This window comes from Prionailurus viverrinus, chromosome D4 (assembly GCF_022837055.1).
Source record: "Prionailurus viverrinus isolate Anna chromosome D4, UM_Priviv_1.0, whole genome shotgun sequence".
Classification (NCBI taxonomy): domain Eukaryota; kingdom Metazoa; phylum Chordata; class Mammalia; order Carnivora; family Felidae; genus Prionailurus; species Prionailurus viverrinus.
The window spans coordinates 79,307,733-79,323,978 of NC_062573.1; the positions used below are offsets into that span (position 1 = coordinate 79,307,733).

Here is a 16,246-nt window from a genome sequence, read left to right on the forward strand (position 1 = left end):
TGCTTCCAGAGCTTATTCTTAAAAGCCATTGTTGTTCTCAGGGCCCACTGCTTTTAATTATTTGTCAAATTTTAAGTAACAAATTCAATAAACAAAGGGGAAAAGCTAGGTCTTGTAAAATTAAGCCATCGTTAGTTGTACGATCTCAGATCCCTGACGTTTCTAATGTCTGCCTGCTATCAGGATGACCGGAATGGAAACGAACTTCATTCTAGTGGTGGCTGGACCGCATCCCTACCGCTGTCACACGTGCCCCCACCTCCCACCCAGGGGCTGTTACCAAAGCATGAAGAAAGCTAATTGCACAGAGTAAGAGTTTTAATTGGGGAGTACCTGACCATTATAGCAAGTTCTACTTCCAGAAGCATCCCAGCTGACATGGTTATAGAGTAGCATCACTGAAAAGAGAGGGGCTAATTGGAACAATTAATTAAAAACCCATAATTAGCTTCCATAGTAACTTTTTTTTGTTGTTGTTGTTCTTATCCTCCTAGCTTGAGGCCTGTGTGGATTTTATTGAGTCTTCCCACACTGGAGGTTGTCAGGGCTGAGAATTAACAAGGAGAAACTCAGAAAAAGAGGGTAGAGCTCTAAGCCCAACCAAGTGATGGAGTTCGGCCGGTTTTCCTCCATGGCAAGCCAGAAACAAAGACCAAGAGCCTGAATGAGAACTCCAAGTGGGGTCTGAATGAGAGCCACCACAAAGGAGAGATTTCATTCTCTTGGCCCTCTGTCTGTAAAGGCGTAAGATTCCCTCTACTTCCTAAGAATATGGAGAAGCCTCATTAGTGGCTACAGTGTTAGCAGCAAGAACACCACCCCTTTGCAGTTGAACACTGTCACCCCCCAGCCTGACCTTTGGGGATTTCAAGGTTTGACAGCTGATTTCTAGAATAAAGTCTGATTTTTTTGGTTCCACCTTGGAATGATAAGGAGTCGGAACATCTCTCCAAGGACATGAAGAGTCAAAAAGGGATATATTCTCCTCCACCCACTTCCTGATTGTACAGACAACTGAGCCCGCTATCACCTGGAAATAGGTAGACATTATACCAGTAACCCCAGCATGCAGGGTAGACCAGAGAAATCCCTTCTATAAATTTAAAATCAAGATGTCAGGTGGCTGAAGCTTACACCCAGGTGTCTGGCCACAAAGGAAGCTGAAAGTGAATGACTGAACTCAAAGGAAAGATTCTCATTAATCAGAGCCTTCTCTCTGGAAAAGGTCGCTACACGATCTCATACATCAGTGTGCAAAGGACCTGCCTGGGTTTTCCTCCACAACCTTTTCCCGGGCACTCTGCTAGTAAATAACATTCCACAGAGGCTTCCTTCTGCCCATGAGCAATCTCTTCCAATCAGATGGAGCTGGATCGCGATGACCAGGCTCTGTGAAGGAGATGCTCCAGTGAGTAAGTAATATGAATTAGGCTCTTTTTCATAGCTGCTTTCAGGGTCTAGTCATGTTATATTTGAACAAGAAGATCAATTTGATAATTCCTGGTTACAAATAAGCCAGTGCCTTTGTTTCTTAATTTCAGTTCAAGCCCAGAACTTGAAATACCTAATTTCTTTTAATGTTTACTTATTTTTCAGAGAGAGAGAGAGAGAGAGAGAGAGAGAGAGAGAGAGAGAACACAAGTGGGGGAGGGGCAGAGAGGGAGACAGAGTCTGAAGCAGGCTCCAGGCTCCGAGCTGTCAGCACACAGCCCGACACAAGGCTCGGACTCAGGAACTGTGAGATCATGACCAGAGCCAAAGTCAGGTGCTCAACAGACTCAGCCACCTAGGTGCCCCAGTACCTAACTTTTTAATTATACTTTTATAGCCTTATGACAATCTAGGTGCAGAGGCAAAATACTGACCAGTTCTATAAATGCCTACACATTTAATAGGAACAAATAGTGATCAGATAGAAAACAGTGCAAAACCTATCCAAAAATCACTTGGCCAGAAATTTGAAATCAGTAAAGCTTGTAACAATGACTCAGAGGCAAGAGGTTCAATGTACCTTTATTCAGCTCTCCCACTTAATTCAGCTCTTAGCTCTTGTAGCAACGACTGAACATCTGATAGATTTCTCTTTAACCTCACACATCCTTGCATTTTCTTGGCCAACCCCCAGCTGAATGCACATAAATCCTATCTACTTACGTTCGGTAAATATGTACCTCACATAGCCAATCAAGAATTTATGATGCTTCAGTGATTAATGCAAAATGCCGAAAGATTTTAATTGCTTTATAGACCCCAGGCTTCCAGCTCACTCTAACAAAACCAATTAAGGCACCGGCATAACATTTGGCAGAATAGAATGAATAGACATAACCTCAAATTGCATTCATTACCAAAACTGTTTCAATCAATCAGGGTGAGAGAAACTGTGTCAAAATGAGAGTATTACAGAGGATATTTAGAACCGTAGGTACTGATATTCTGCCTTAGATATCAGCCTCCTCACTCTACCAGGATTGCAGAAGATGAGAATCCACAAGAAACAATAGCATATAGGGGGCAAGGCACTACCACGTGTGTTTATGGGCCTGATATCAAAGGGGAAAGCTTGGAGAAGTTAGTACACATAATAACTCCCCATGTTGTTCTCTTTGAATTAGCCTAAATAGCTTTAGCCTGAAGCAAGCTGACCTACCAGCACAGGCAAAAACACAATCAGAAACAGACGACAAAGCGGAGACTTTCCTTGGATCTTAGTCCAAGAACTGGCCCAAATTTCACCATTACCCAAGGGAGAAGAGAATAAAAAGGAGGTAATGAGATCGCTCATCCTTCCCTAGTTTAGGAATGGTCTTGACCTTTATAATTCAGCTGTTATGTGGACAAAATGGAAACAGCAAGCTATGGTCTGTGGCTAAATGTGATCTTGACTAACATTCGAGAAGCAATAGTCATCAGGAATGCTTTCCGCGGACAGTAAGAGAAAGCCCATCTAACACTGACTCAACTAGAGTATGTTTTCTTCCCAAAGGAAGGCTGGAGGCAGGCCATGATTAGTACGAGTTCACCAGCTCAAATACAGCACAACCTGTGTCCTGCTCTTCTCTTGGTCTTTCTCTTAGGTCTGGTACCTCACGGTTGCAAGATGGCCGCCCAAACCCAGGCATCACATCAGAATTCAAGGCTGGCAGTAAGGGAAAGGGTTCCACTATCACTGTGCCCTCATTCAGAGAATGAGACTCTTGCCCCAAACCGTCAGCAAAGTTTTTTTTTCGTATGCAATTGGACAAAGTTGTGTCACATGGCCACTTTTTGCTGAAAGTATATGGGGAAGTGGAAAAGGAAACTGTCCTGGAGAAGAGTGAAGGGTGACACCAGGAGCAAGACAGAAACAAGAAATCAGAGCCCTGACAGAGATTATCAGACTTTGAGGTAAGATCACTAGAGGTGGCAAAGAAACACTGCCTTCCCGGATTTCGGTCACACAGGAGAATATTTCACATCAGCTGACCCTAACAGGGAGAGCGTAAAGGGTTTCCCTGCACGAATACAATCAAAAGCAGGATCCAGAAATGCCAGAAGCTTCATCAAACTTGGCAGGCCAAACTCTTTATAGGGCTTTTTTTAAGTATTTTTATTGGGCTATTTATAGTCTTTAGTATTTTTATCTTCCAAACAACAAATAAGATGGGAAAATAAATGTGGCAGTAAGACACAGTAAAAGCCCTCGCACTGACAATGCATGGCCTGGTATCGAAAATGTGAAAATAAATAGAACATGTGAATACGGATGAGAAAGGCAAGATAACTGAAACTTACTACTTCTAAAAGCACCTGAGAGATAGAAAGTTTAGAAGTGAAATGGGAAAAAGGGGAAAAACAACCTAGAAAACTTTTCTAAAAATTAATTGGTGAGATGGTCAGGTCAGATCAAGCAGAAGTGGCTTATTTTTTTCCAAGTATATAGAAATCCACTTGGAGCAAAATACTTTGGCCAGGACCGTAATTTCACAGTATGTTTTTCAAGGCAAACATACACTACTTAGAGTTTAATGTGCTTTGATGTAAAAGGGCTTGGAAGTAGTTTTCATTTACACAATTAGCCAAGTTTGGGGGTTTTTTTTGTTGTTGTTTTTTTTTTGAGAGAGAGAGATGGAAAGAGACAGAGACAGAGAGAGATAGCATGAGCCAGGAGAGGGGCAGAGAATCTGAAGCATGTTCCACACTCAACACAGAGCCCGCTGCAGGGCTCGATCCCATGATCCTGGGATCATGACCTGAATCAAAATGAAAAGTCAGACACTCAACAAACTGAGCCACCCAGGTGCCACAGCCTATTAACTAGACTCATTATAGGGCTTTGAAATTTTCAGATGTCTTGGCCCCCAACTCCTCAGAAACTGATTTAACTGGTCTAGGGTAGAGCTTAGGAATAGGCCCATTTTGTTTCTTTGTTTATTTAAGCCTCCTGCATCCATTCCAAAGCGAAGTTATAGTTAAGAAAAATTGGATCCGGGCCCCTGGGTGGCTCAGTTGGTTAAGCTTCTGACTCTGGATTTTGTCTCAGGTCATGATTTCATGGTTTATGAGCTCGAGCCCCACATCTTGCTCAGCGCTAACAGCACAGAGCCTGCTTGGGATTTTCTCTCTCCCTCTCTCTCTGCCCTCCCCTGCGTGCACGCACATTTTCTCTCTCTCAAAAACTAACTAAATAAATATTAAAAACATTTAAAAAGAAAACGTTAAAAAAGAAAATGAAAAATTGGATCAAAAAATAATACTCAATGGCATTGAGGATACAGTTAAGTCAGAGCACACATGAACACTGATGAGTGAAAATTAGTATCATCTGCCTAAAATACAATTTGGCAAGATGTCAGATGCCTAAACGAGTTGATTCCCTTTCTTTTTTTTTTTTTTTTTAATTTTTTTTTCAACGTTTATTTATTTTTGGGACAGAGAGAGACAGAGCATGAACGGGGGAGGGGCAGAGAGAGAGGGAGACACAGAATCGGAAACAGGCTCCAGGCTCCGAGCCACCAGCCCAGAGCCTGACGCGGGGCTCGAACTCACCGACCGCGAGATCGTGACCTGGCTGAAGTTGGACGCTTAACCGACTGCACCACCCAGGCGCCCCGAGTTGATTCCCTTTCTAAAATCAGATCCCAAGGAAATGGGCAGAGAATCAAAGATTAATCTACTGAAATGTTCACTGCAGCATTAGTTGTTGTTGACAAGATCCAATAATGGGTGTAATTAAACAGTCTGACACATTTGTGTTAAAACATCTTCAGTGAAAACCTTCACAAGTAAGCAGCCACCAATGACATGTATCTAAAGTTAGGATGAAAGTGTATATATGGGCTGGTTATGTGAAAAATACACACACACACACACACACACACACACACACACAAACACACACACACACACACACACACACACAACACAGGAAAGCAAACACACTAATGTATTAACATCAGAGTATTAACAATAGTCTCATGATGGGATTACCTTAGCAGTACTTACGTTTTTATACTTTTCAATATTTTTTCAAACATGTACACATAGTGATTTTACAACCTGGAGGGAAAAGCGCTTCTTTTCAAAGCCTTTGGTTGTAGTATTTGTGGGATCCTTATTTGGTTAGAAACCCCTAGATTACTGCTACATTCCCTAAGTAGAGGGGCTTCTGGTTTGAAGAAGAAACGATCGTGTTTTTTCATCATGAAATGATCAAGTCAAGTAAGTGGGAAAGGAAGTACTCAAAATACTTTGTAAGAAAGTTTCCACAGCTCCTTTACAAAATTAGCTCTTCTATTTTATAACAAGTATAATTTAATCTTCAAAAATATAATTTTAAAGGAATGGAACTCTCTACAGTATGTCTGATGAGCTCAGGCCAATTTTCTATTATGCTGTTGCCAAACATATTAACCTCTTGGGAGAAATTTAACCATAACTGATTCTTAACATGTTAAATATGTTTAGGTAATCCATGATACAATAAATAGTAACAGGAAGGCTGTGGATAGTCATTTATTTTTATTTTTTTAATTTAATTTTTTAATGGTTTATTTTTTGAGAGAGAGACAGAGACACAGCAGGAGGTGGGGGGGGGGGGGCAGAGAGAGAGGGAGACACAGAATCCGAAGCAGGCTCCAGGCTCTGAGCTGTCAGTGCAGAGCCCAATGCAGGGCTCAAACCCACAAACTGGGAGATCATGACCTGAGCTGAAGTCGGACGCTCAACTGACTGAGCCACCCAGGCGCCCCTGTGGATATGCATTTATAAAGGTGTTCTCCCAGACCTGGATACTCTTTTTGCTTCCCTTGTGTTCCCATGACTGTTTCCCCAAAAAAGAGGGGGAAAAAAGCCCCCTCTGAACTGAACTATTTATGATACTTGCAATATTTGGAATGTTTAGTTTTGTCTCACGGAAGCTCAGGGCTGAGGCAAGCACATTGCAGCAGTGGCCTCCAACTGCACATTTCCCCAGGGAACCAGCTGGCCTAATGTCATGGTTACTGAGTTAATTGCTGTTTTGATGACTTGGGGTAATGACTTCTATAACCCCCTAATTTAAACCACTTCAGAAAATATGCACAAGCTCTGTAGGGTGTGGACAAGAGTCCAGTCTGAGTCATGACGTTACAGAGGAAGATGGCTGGTGCCATGTTGGCTGAAATGGTAGAAAAGGAAGCTGGCTACGTTGCTGGCATTATAGGGTGGGGACCCCTTGCTACTTGCTTATCAACCTTCCAAAAAAAGGCTGCTTCTCAGTGGTTTGGGAGAACCAGACTTGAGCTACTGTTGAAGCCAGGAGACTTCAATATGCTCAAGGGGGGGGGGGGGGGGGGCGGGGAGTGTGTAGTTATCACTGGACACACAGAGGAACATTAGTTTACATAGATTCAGTTCAGCCAAATTAGTGCATAGAAGAAGCCAATCTAAAGGCCAGGGATGGTTAAAGAGTCTGCAATTGTTAAGGGTGGGCTCTAGATAGTATCCTAGGCAGTCTCAGCAAAGAAGCTGAGTGTAAATGAGCTCAGTAAATCCTATAAAACAGGCTGTTGGTCTTTGGGTATCACCTGCTCTACACTCTGGCACCAACGCTGCTCCCCAGGACCCACCTCAGGTCCCTTCTTTGCTTTCAAACAATTGTCAGTTAACTCCCACTAACTCTAAAACAACAAACGGATGGGCTGATGGGCCACGCCGCAAGGGGTGACCCTCCTCATGTCTATTTACATGTTGGAGGGAGAAGTGAAGGGATGTGCAGAAGTCCAGGAAAAAAAGACCTTACTTGCTGCCTTGCAGGACCAGTGGCTCCCGTCTCCCAACCCCTCAGCAGCAGCTTCTGTGAAGGGGACATAAGGCATCTCTATTTCTCTGTCATCATCCTAGTGGTTGGGGGTGAAGTGGGGGCTGTACTAGATAGAATTAAAGGGACCCTAGCGATCGCTTGAGACTCACTTAAATTTAAATGAACAAATCAAGACAGTAGGTCTTGTGTGAAACGTCACTGACTGCTCATCTAAACCTTATAAGCAGTTTACCCTATGCCCACCTCAAGTCTGCTCACACCCCCAGAAATTCAGCAGGGATCTAAGACTTTGATCACTGAGAGAATATTAATCATGTTATACCAACAGTTATTGGACATTTACTACGCTCTAGACTCAACTTCATTAAAAAAACATGAAATGAACTTGGGTTAGACTATCACCATTACTGTCATCCTCCTCCTCCTCTTCCTCTTCCTCCTCCTTCTCATCATCATCATCATCATCATCACCACCACCAGCCTTTCCAGATACAGAAATAACCTCAGCAAAGTGGAAGGTTTTGTCCCAGGTGACGTAATCACAGTTGGATCCAAGGTCAACCCCAGGCAGTCCCATCACAGAGCCATGTTTTGAACCACTGACTAGACAAGGAGGAGAGGAGAGGACGTAGAGGAAGAACAGTAATCGTGAGGCAATCACACCAGAGTGCTGATTCTATGCCACCCTCTCTGCTAAGCACATTTTACACACTACATCTGCTTATTCCAGCATCCAAAGATAGGCTTGTTTCATCTACTCCTATTTTACACATGAGAAAACTGATGTTCAAAGGGGTTACCTGATCTGTCTCTGTTCCCCAGGCTGGTAAATGCCAGAGCCAGCCAGTGTCGCTGGACCCAGTATTCCTTCCGCTCTCAGGAAGAGGGGCTCCCTGAGAGGTCTGGATGGTACTTCGATTTCTGAGCATGTTCTGATTTCTAGGAGGATGAAGAAAGTTTTGTTTTGCGTTGATGTTTTATGTTGTTCAGTTTGTTTCCCTTAAAAAAGTATGGGGCGCGGGGACGGGGAGAGGGTCCTCGAACACTGTATCTTAACCTTGAAAAGAGATGCCATTACAGCACAGAGAAAAAGTGGTTTAAGTACTCTTCCTCAAGGACCGCAAGTTTCATCACTGGGGAGATACAGAATCCAAAAAAAAAAAAAAAAAAAAAAAACCACTAAAAATGGTACATGCAAAAACAGGGTTGTTCTTTAGTAACATTATCTAATCAGAGACTCTAAATAGAATCCCCCCCACCCCCACCCCCGCAAACCAAATACAATTGACAGCCTGAGTCCTGAATCTCAGATGCCTGTTGGGGAGCCTATTACCCACCATATTATTTCCCTGGTTTTTGAGAAAAGTGTGAAGGGATGATGAAAATTTTGGCAGGCTTTATACAGGGCTGATCAATATTTTCTATTTCCCCGTTTTATGTGCGTCTACAATTCACCAGCTGAGAGGACACGGTAACCGGATGGAGCAGGAGAAAGCCAAAGGGACCCATAAGTCAAGGCAAAAGGAGAAAAAAATTAATGGAAAAAAGCTGGAAGAAGAAGGGTTAAGAGGAGCACAGCCTCAAGAAAGTCACAAAACGGCTTATGAATTGACCACTACACGCAGACAAAGGTGGCCAAGCTAGCGAGAAAGTCCCCTACCTACACCCAGCACTGGCCCAGCATGACCAGTCTCGGGCTCCACGGTGTTGCCAACAGTTCTGGGAAGCCCAGGTGTCAGGTGCCAGGCTTAACACCGCAGGGAGACCCAGAAGAGAACCTTGGGACCATGGCCAATCTCAACACCCACTCCCTCCCTCCCAGATCGGCACTGGTAGGCTGCAGGTGCCTGTTAAAAGGGATGTTGAAGCTTAGGCTCTAGGCTCCAGAGCCACTGACAGTGCTGAATTTTGGTGCCTTGCTTCCTGGGTACCCCCTTACTCCCGAGGACTTGAGAATTGGCAGTAATGAAACAAAGCTGTGCAGATCCTGGGCAAAGTCACATCTTAGACAGATGGATTACCAGCCCCTCCCTCCCTCCAAGCCCTCTAGGGGGTGTGAGGTAAAGAGAGTGAATCAAGCCCACTGCTGGGTTTCTTCAACTAAATCAAGCAGAGCCTGGGGACGGTGTACATTTAAGAATATCAAAGTCAAACCATCACACGACCAGGGGATCAGGAGACAGCCAGGAGTCCAGGGTTAGAAATGTGGATATCTGAATCTCAAAGAAGACAAGACAACAATAAAGAGTGGCATCAGGAATGCTGAAGGCCCAAGCTAGGGCTTCTGGGATGGAAAAGAGACTAGCAGAGGTCATTAAGGATCTAGCTGCTTACACAGATGGGAGGCTGGGGAGACAGAGCTCCAGAAACAGGCCCTGCGGCCTCCAGGGGCCAGCTGCACCTGCTACAGTCTCCTACATCGGATTCTTCCTCATGAGTTTGCCATTCCATCTGCTTATTTTCCCACCCAGTTTGGGTAAAAGTGGACATTTATTCGATTTGCTTCTGAAATAGAGTCCCATCTAGCATGCAGGACCTAATGATCATGTCAACCGGACCTTCACAGAAGCAAGAGGACAGCCTTCTGCTAAGCTCCAGCTGACATGACTGTGCAAAGAAGGGCCATCGGATGAGTCTTTGAATTAGTGAAACACACACTTGGTAAGGGTTACCTCTAGGACAGGCAGGGAAGGATACGGGACCAAGCATCAAACAGAACTTTATTTCTATCTGTAATTTTTTGTTTTATCTAAAAGGTGACATTTGGAGCTTAAAATGTTGACTATAAATGCTGCATGGTGGAAATAAATTGTTATTCCCAGTGCTTTTCTATTTTTTTTAACGTATCAAAATAAGAAGAAGAAACCAGGGGGCCTGGGTAGCTCACTTGGTTGAGCTTCCCCCTTTTGATTTTGGCTCAGGTAGTGATCTGATACCAGGGTCGTGGTATTGATCCCCACGTCAAGCTCTGTGCTGAGTGTAGAGCTTGCTTGAGATATTTATTCTCTCAAATAAAAAAATTAAATTAAAAAAAAAGAAGAAAACACCACACTCCCCCACCCACAAAAAAAAAAAAGATGACAGGGAGGGAAGAAGGGCAGGGGATAAAGAAGAGGGGGTAGAACTAGAGTGAGGCAATAGGAGGTGAGGGCTCCATGGGAACAGAAGAGGGAGGGAAGAAACAGTCATGGTGAAGGGCTCTGTGAAGGCTAATGAACCCAGTGATTAGCGGACACTGAGACCCAACTCCATCTAACTGCTCACAAGTACCCAAACTAAAGGAAGAATGGAGATGTTCTCAAAGTCCTGAATACAGAGGGACATGCTTAGAATCCAGGGACAGACCCAGACAAGTCCTTCTAGAAACAGTGCTACCTGAGGCCCCAAAGGAGAAAAGAGAATTACAGGCCACAAGTAAATTCCATGGATGGTCACAGAATCGCAGGGACCTGGTAACCCCGTGAACCTCCCATCAGACGTTTCGAACTGGTTCCTGTAATGTAGCATCACAGCGTCCCTCCGGATTTAGAGTAGAAGCCAGTAAGAAAATTCACTTGACCGTTACACTCTGAGTCCATGTGTCAGGAAATTGGCCTTTCCCGTGATGGAGCACCTCTCCTGCCTTTACGTTTCTGAAATACAAGCATGGGCGGTAAACATTCGACCTGGTGACATCCTACGCGTGCCAGATGCACAACAATCGGTTCCTTTTTGGAATAAGAAAAAAAGCTGGGTGTTAGGTCACTGTAGTTTTTTTGTATACATAAGACTTTGACATCCACTGGTAAAACAAGCAGCTTAAAAAATTTTCAATGTTGGAGGGAAGAAACCATTGCAAACGTGTATTGATTGTTTCCTTTCATTAACTGACTACTGGTAACGGAGGAGAATTCGTAGGAGATTCGTAGGAGAGACAAAATCTACTCTCTCACCCATCCTAGCTGCTTACTTAAATCAACAGAAAGGTTCTAATTTTATTGTGTCTTTTCAAATACTCGCCTTCGTGGATTGGGAAAGGAAGATTTTAGATGGCCCAAGTCACATTTGGTTGAATTTCCTCAGAAGAAACAGTCTTGTACTACAAAAGGGATTGTCTGAGACAATCTACTGACAGATTCCCTCCCGGTACTTTTTAAGGCTGTCAGAGAACAAAGCAATCATTCACAGTGGGACTGATTTCTATGAGCCACAGATGATAAAAAGAAAAAAGGTTAGCCTCTTGGCTTCATAGTCGCACTTCAGTCCCTGGAGACAGTGGAATTGTATCGCAGCATCTGGCCTGCACAAAACTACCACAATTTCAGAAAATGCACTTAGGTCTCCCTTCCGGGAACGGAAGGTAATTCAAAAAGAAACGCAATAAGAAATCTACAGTAAAGGAATGTCAGAACCTAGAGGTCATTCAAGACAGGACTTCAGTGAATTTGTGATTGTATTTAAGCATCAGCAATGTTGTATTTCTGGGAGGAAGAAATGCAAAACTGAACAAGGTGAGTGAGCTATTGCTGGAATGTGTTTGCATATGAGGACGAGTTTCAATGTAGACGCCAGGGTCTCCTTCTATAATCAACAGGTGACTTTTGGCCCCTTTCTCCCCAGGAAAAAAAAGAAAAATCTTGACCATGAAACAAAAGGGACACCTGGAAAACCTAATTTAAAAGAGAACAACTTAAAAAAAAAAACGGGGCGCCTGGGTGGCTTAGTCGGTTAAGCGTCCGACTTTGGCTCAGGTCACGATCTCGCGGTCCGTGAGTTCGAGCCCCGCGTCGGGCTCTGGGCTGACAGCTCAGAGCCTGGAGCCTGCTTCCGATTCTGTGTCTCCCTGTCTCTCTGCCCCTCCCCCATTCATGCTCTGTCTCTCTCTGTCTCAAAAATAATAAAATAAACATTAAAAAAAATGAATAAAAAAATAAAAGAGAAAAACTTGGGGTGCCTCGGTGGCTCAGTCAATTAAGCATCTGACTCTCGACATCAGCTCAGATCATGATCTCATGGTTCGTGGGTTCGAGCCCTGCAATGAGCTCTGTGCTCACAGTGCAGAGCCTGCTTGGGATTCTCTCTCTCTCTCTCTCTGCCCCTGTCCCGCTGGCACATACACTCTCTTTCTCTCTCAAAATAAATAAATAAACTTAAAAAAAAAAAAAGATGGTCTTTTAAGTAAATAGAAAGGAAAGAAAGACGAAACACTTGCCCAAAAGTACCACTCTATCACATTATTTGACCCATTCAATGTTCTATCTCTTTTTATGAAAAAGCACGCGTATATTTTATAAAGTGCTATAGGAGATGCACTTGTTCCATCGCGAGATACACATGAAATTGAACCTCCAATCCCTCTCTCAGCGGGGGGGGGGGGGGAGGGGGGGGGGTCTCAGAAGGTCATAAATCCTTAGGGGGCTTCTGATTTCACAGTCAGACCTGCCTCTGATTCTCAGTTTCTGCTGGGTTCCTCCCCTCCACTCATCTCACACTCCCACCCCACACACCCCACCACCGCTAGTTGCTTTACTCATTGCCAATCCATTTGAACAGCTTCTTCTCATTTCCCCCAAGGCACCGCTGACTCATGGCATATCACATTTTACGGAAGGTCTGAAAACCATGGAGGAGAGTATATCACAGCACGACATATGCCCCAATAATATCAACCATGATAGCTTATTCTATGCTGCTTAAATGAAAAGTGATACAAAATTGTACGTAAATTCTGATTTTGTTGCCATTACCCATGACGAAAACAAAAAAGGGAAGGAACCATAGCAAAGTGTTAACAGTAATCATCTTAAGGTAATACGATTATTTTTTTTTTCTTCCCCAAACATTCTCCCTCTTCTTTGATGCACTTGCACCCCTACATTCAGCCTTATCTTCCGGCCCCCATACCTTTGCTTTTCCTTCTTCTATCTGTAAAGGAATGTCACCTCTGCCCCAGCTTATCGACCAAGTTCAAGCCTGTGGCTCTGCATCTATGGTCTGCAGAGAACTGCATTCCAGGAACTTAGGAGAGATGACCTCCAACTCTTCGCTGCTCAATATTTTGCAAAAGTTCAGTTGAAAATGAATAGTATAAATGGAGAATTGCCTGGAGGTTCTTTCTTTTCCTTTGTAGAATTAAACTTTGGCAAAATGCCAACAATGAGGGCTGTTCAACAAAGCAGTCCTATATAATTCAGTGGCAGTCACTGTGGGGCATTTGAGGAAATTCATCATCAGAGCTCAGAATAGCCTCTTTATGCATACCTTCGAGAACACATACTTCTGTTTCCAGTGGCAGGGACAAGCGAGCTCCTCCTAAGAAAACTCATTTTTAAAAATCACGTAACCCAAAGAGATTTTTCCTCTTTGCCCTGGTCTCTGGGAAGCCCAGAGCTAAATTTCCTTTCTGCGAGCACACATTTTCTATATGTAACTTTCACTCTTTTTCTTTCCCCTTAGTCCTTCTATTTTGTACTCTTATTGTTTACATTGTGCTAACGTCTTTATGAAACAAGGCAATTGTAAGAAAAGTGCTTGTCTTAATGTTATAAAGGAAAACAAACTTGAAAAAGTGCCCAGGAAGTGATGGAAGCAGAAAAAGCCAGCATCTTCTTTGGCAAAACAACACCAACAGAAGAAAACAGAAACTTCCTCAACCTTTAGGATTGTCTCAAAGAATCCTGGGCTGCTTTCCGTATGAAAGCTGGATCTCTTTAAGAAGTTTCTGAGCTAGCAAAATGTTTTGACTGAATACATTCCAACAACTTTTCTCTGTGGTTTGTCCCTGGAAAATGTGTGTGCATGAGAGTGCCTGGTTGCTTCTTTTCCATCCAGATAACCACACATTAATATGTGCTTTTTAGGAAAAGAGTGTGGGTCAGGGAGAATCACATGAATTTTTGCCCCAGGTCCCTTTCACGCAGAGCAGTGATAGATTCTAACTTGGCCTAGTTAAGGATAAGATAACGAACCCGTGAAACCATGGTGGCCATCGCATTCACCTCCAGCTGTATCAAGATTATTGTGTGGCTGTCATAATGCCTTACTCAGAGGTCCCTTGGGACCCAGTATGAAGTGAGAAGAATCAATACCCTTACATATTCAGGGTTAAATAAAGATATCTGCTTTCATGTTTCAAACACTCCATGCAAGACAAACCAGAGTTTGCACGTTTTCCTAAATTACTTTCTAGAAAAACTCCCACCCATCCCTTTTTGCTGAAATATAACTGTACCTTGTCACAAGGCTGTTCTAGGTTGCCTCCACTGTGACTATGCCATTCCCCACAAAAATAAGCCCTCAAAGGATGCCCGTATCACATAAGAAACAGTAGTTCAATGGATTATCTTCTTACCATATGCCTGAAATCCTACAAAGCTCTTTACTAAAGATGTCACAATTCCTTATCATCAAGGAAGGAGGAGGTCTTTCCTATTTTGATGTTGAGGTTGACACCACGAGTAACTTGTCCAGGGTCACACACCTACCAGAAGACAGAAATAGGTTTCAAACCCAGATCTAACTTCCAGTATACCCCCTTAAACATAACCTGATTGGATTCTGCTTGTCCAGAAGAGCCCCAAGTCTAAATTCTCTTTCCAGGGCCTGCCCACCTCAATAGATCTAAGGACTCCCCAGGCACTTACCCAGGGACAAAGGGCCTATAGTCCTTCTTGCTCCCAGTTATCCCCTAAAGCCAGGACTTACACATCCTTCTTTGATATCAGAAGACCATAATAGCTTCCAACAGACGATGGTTGCTTTAGAAAATAAAGTTAGGCTAGAAACTTGGTTTGGTTATGGACTGAATGTTTGTGTCCCTCCTCCTCCCCAAAATTCCTGTGTTGAAGCCCTGGAGGGGAGTTCTTTGGGAATAATTATGTTTAGATGAGATCATGAGGGTGGGGTCTCCAGGATGGTATTAGTGTTCTTATTCAATGAGGAAGAGACCAGAGTGTGCTCAATTGCTCTCTGTCTCTCACTTACTCTCTCTCTCTGCCTTTAAGGATGCAGAAAGAAGTTGGTCATCTATAAGCCAGGAGGAGAGTTTTCATCAGGAACCAAATCAGTCACTCTGTCTTAAAATTCCCAGCTTCCAGAACTGGAGAAATAAATTCTTGGTGTTTAAGCCACCAAGTTTATGGTATTTTTAGTACGGCGGCCCCAGTTGGTTAATACACCTGGTGTCCCATTAAGTACAAAAAGTCTTCCACTGCGGTGCCTGAGTGGCTCAGTTGGTTGAGTGGCCGACTTCGGCTCAGGTCATGATCTCGTGGTCCATGAGTTCGAGCCCTGCGCCGGGCTCTGTACTGGCAGCTCAGAGCCTGGAGCCTGCTTTGGATTCTGTGTCTCCCTCTCTCTCTCTCTGCTCCTCTCCTGCTTGTGCTCTATCTCTCTGTCTCTCAAAAATAAATAAATGTTAAAAAAAACTTAAAAAAAAAAGTCTTCCAATGATATATAAAGAACTTATACAACTCAACACAAAAACAACAAATAATCTGATTAAAAATGGGTAGAGGATCTGAATGGAAATTTCTCCAAAGAAGATCTACAGATGGCCAACAGACACATGAAAAGATGCTCAACATCACTCATCATCAGGAAAATTCAAGTCAAAACCATAATGAGACATCACCTTACAGCTGTCAGAATGGCTATAATCAAAACAAGAAATAACAAATACTGGCGAGGATGTGAAGAAAATGGAACCCCTTATAAGTAATATATAGATTCAGTGCAATCCCTATCAAAATACCAACAGCATTTTTTCACAGAATTAGAATAAATAATACTAAGATTTGTCTGGAACCACAAAAGACCCCAAATAGCCAAAGCAATCTTGAGAAAGAACAAACCTAGAGGTACCACAATTTCAGATTTCAAGATATACTACAAAGCTCTAATAACCAAAACAGTATGGTACTGGCACAAATATAGACACACAGATGAATAGAACAGAGAGTCCAGACATAAATCCACAGTTATGTG

General features: G+C 43.2%; 1 long non-coding RNA gene across 2 annotated transcripts in view; it reads right to left on the reverse strand.

Annotated features, from left to right (window-relative positions):
- Nucleotides 1-16,246, reverse strand: part of LOC125150124 (uncharacterized) — a 191,388-nt gene that overhangs the window by 6,857 nt on the left and 168,285 nt on the right. The window contains exons 6-7 of one of the 2 annotated variants that reach the window (XR_007146240.1): nucleotides 14,613-14,741; nucleotides 12,484-12,485 (exon numbers count right to left, since the gene is read on the reverse strand). This is a non-coding gene — a long non-coding RNA (uncharacterized LOC125150124). Of the gene's footprint in view, nucleotides 1-10,828; nucleotides 10,915-12,483; nucleotides 12,486-14,612; nucleotides 14,742-16,246 lie in introns of those variants that run through there. The other variant, XR_007146239.1, reaches the window with a different exon arrangement.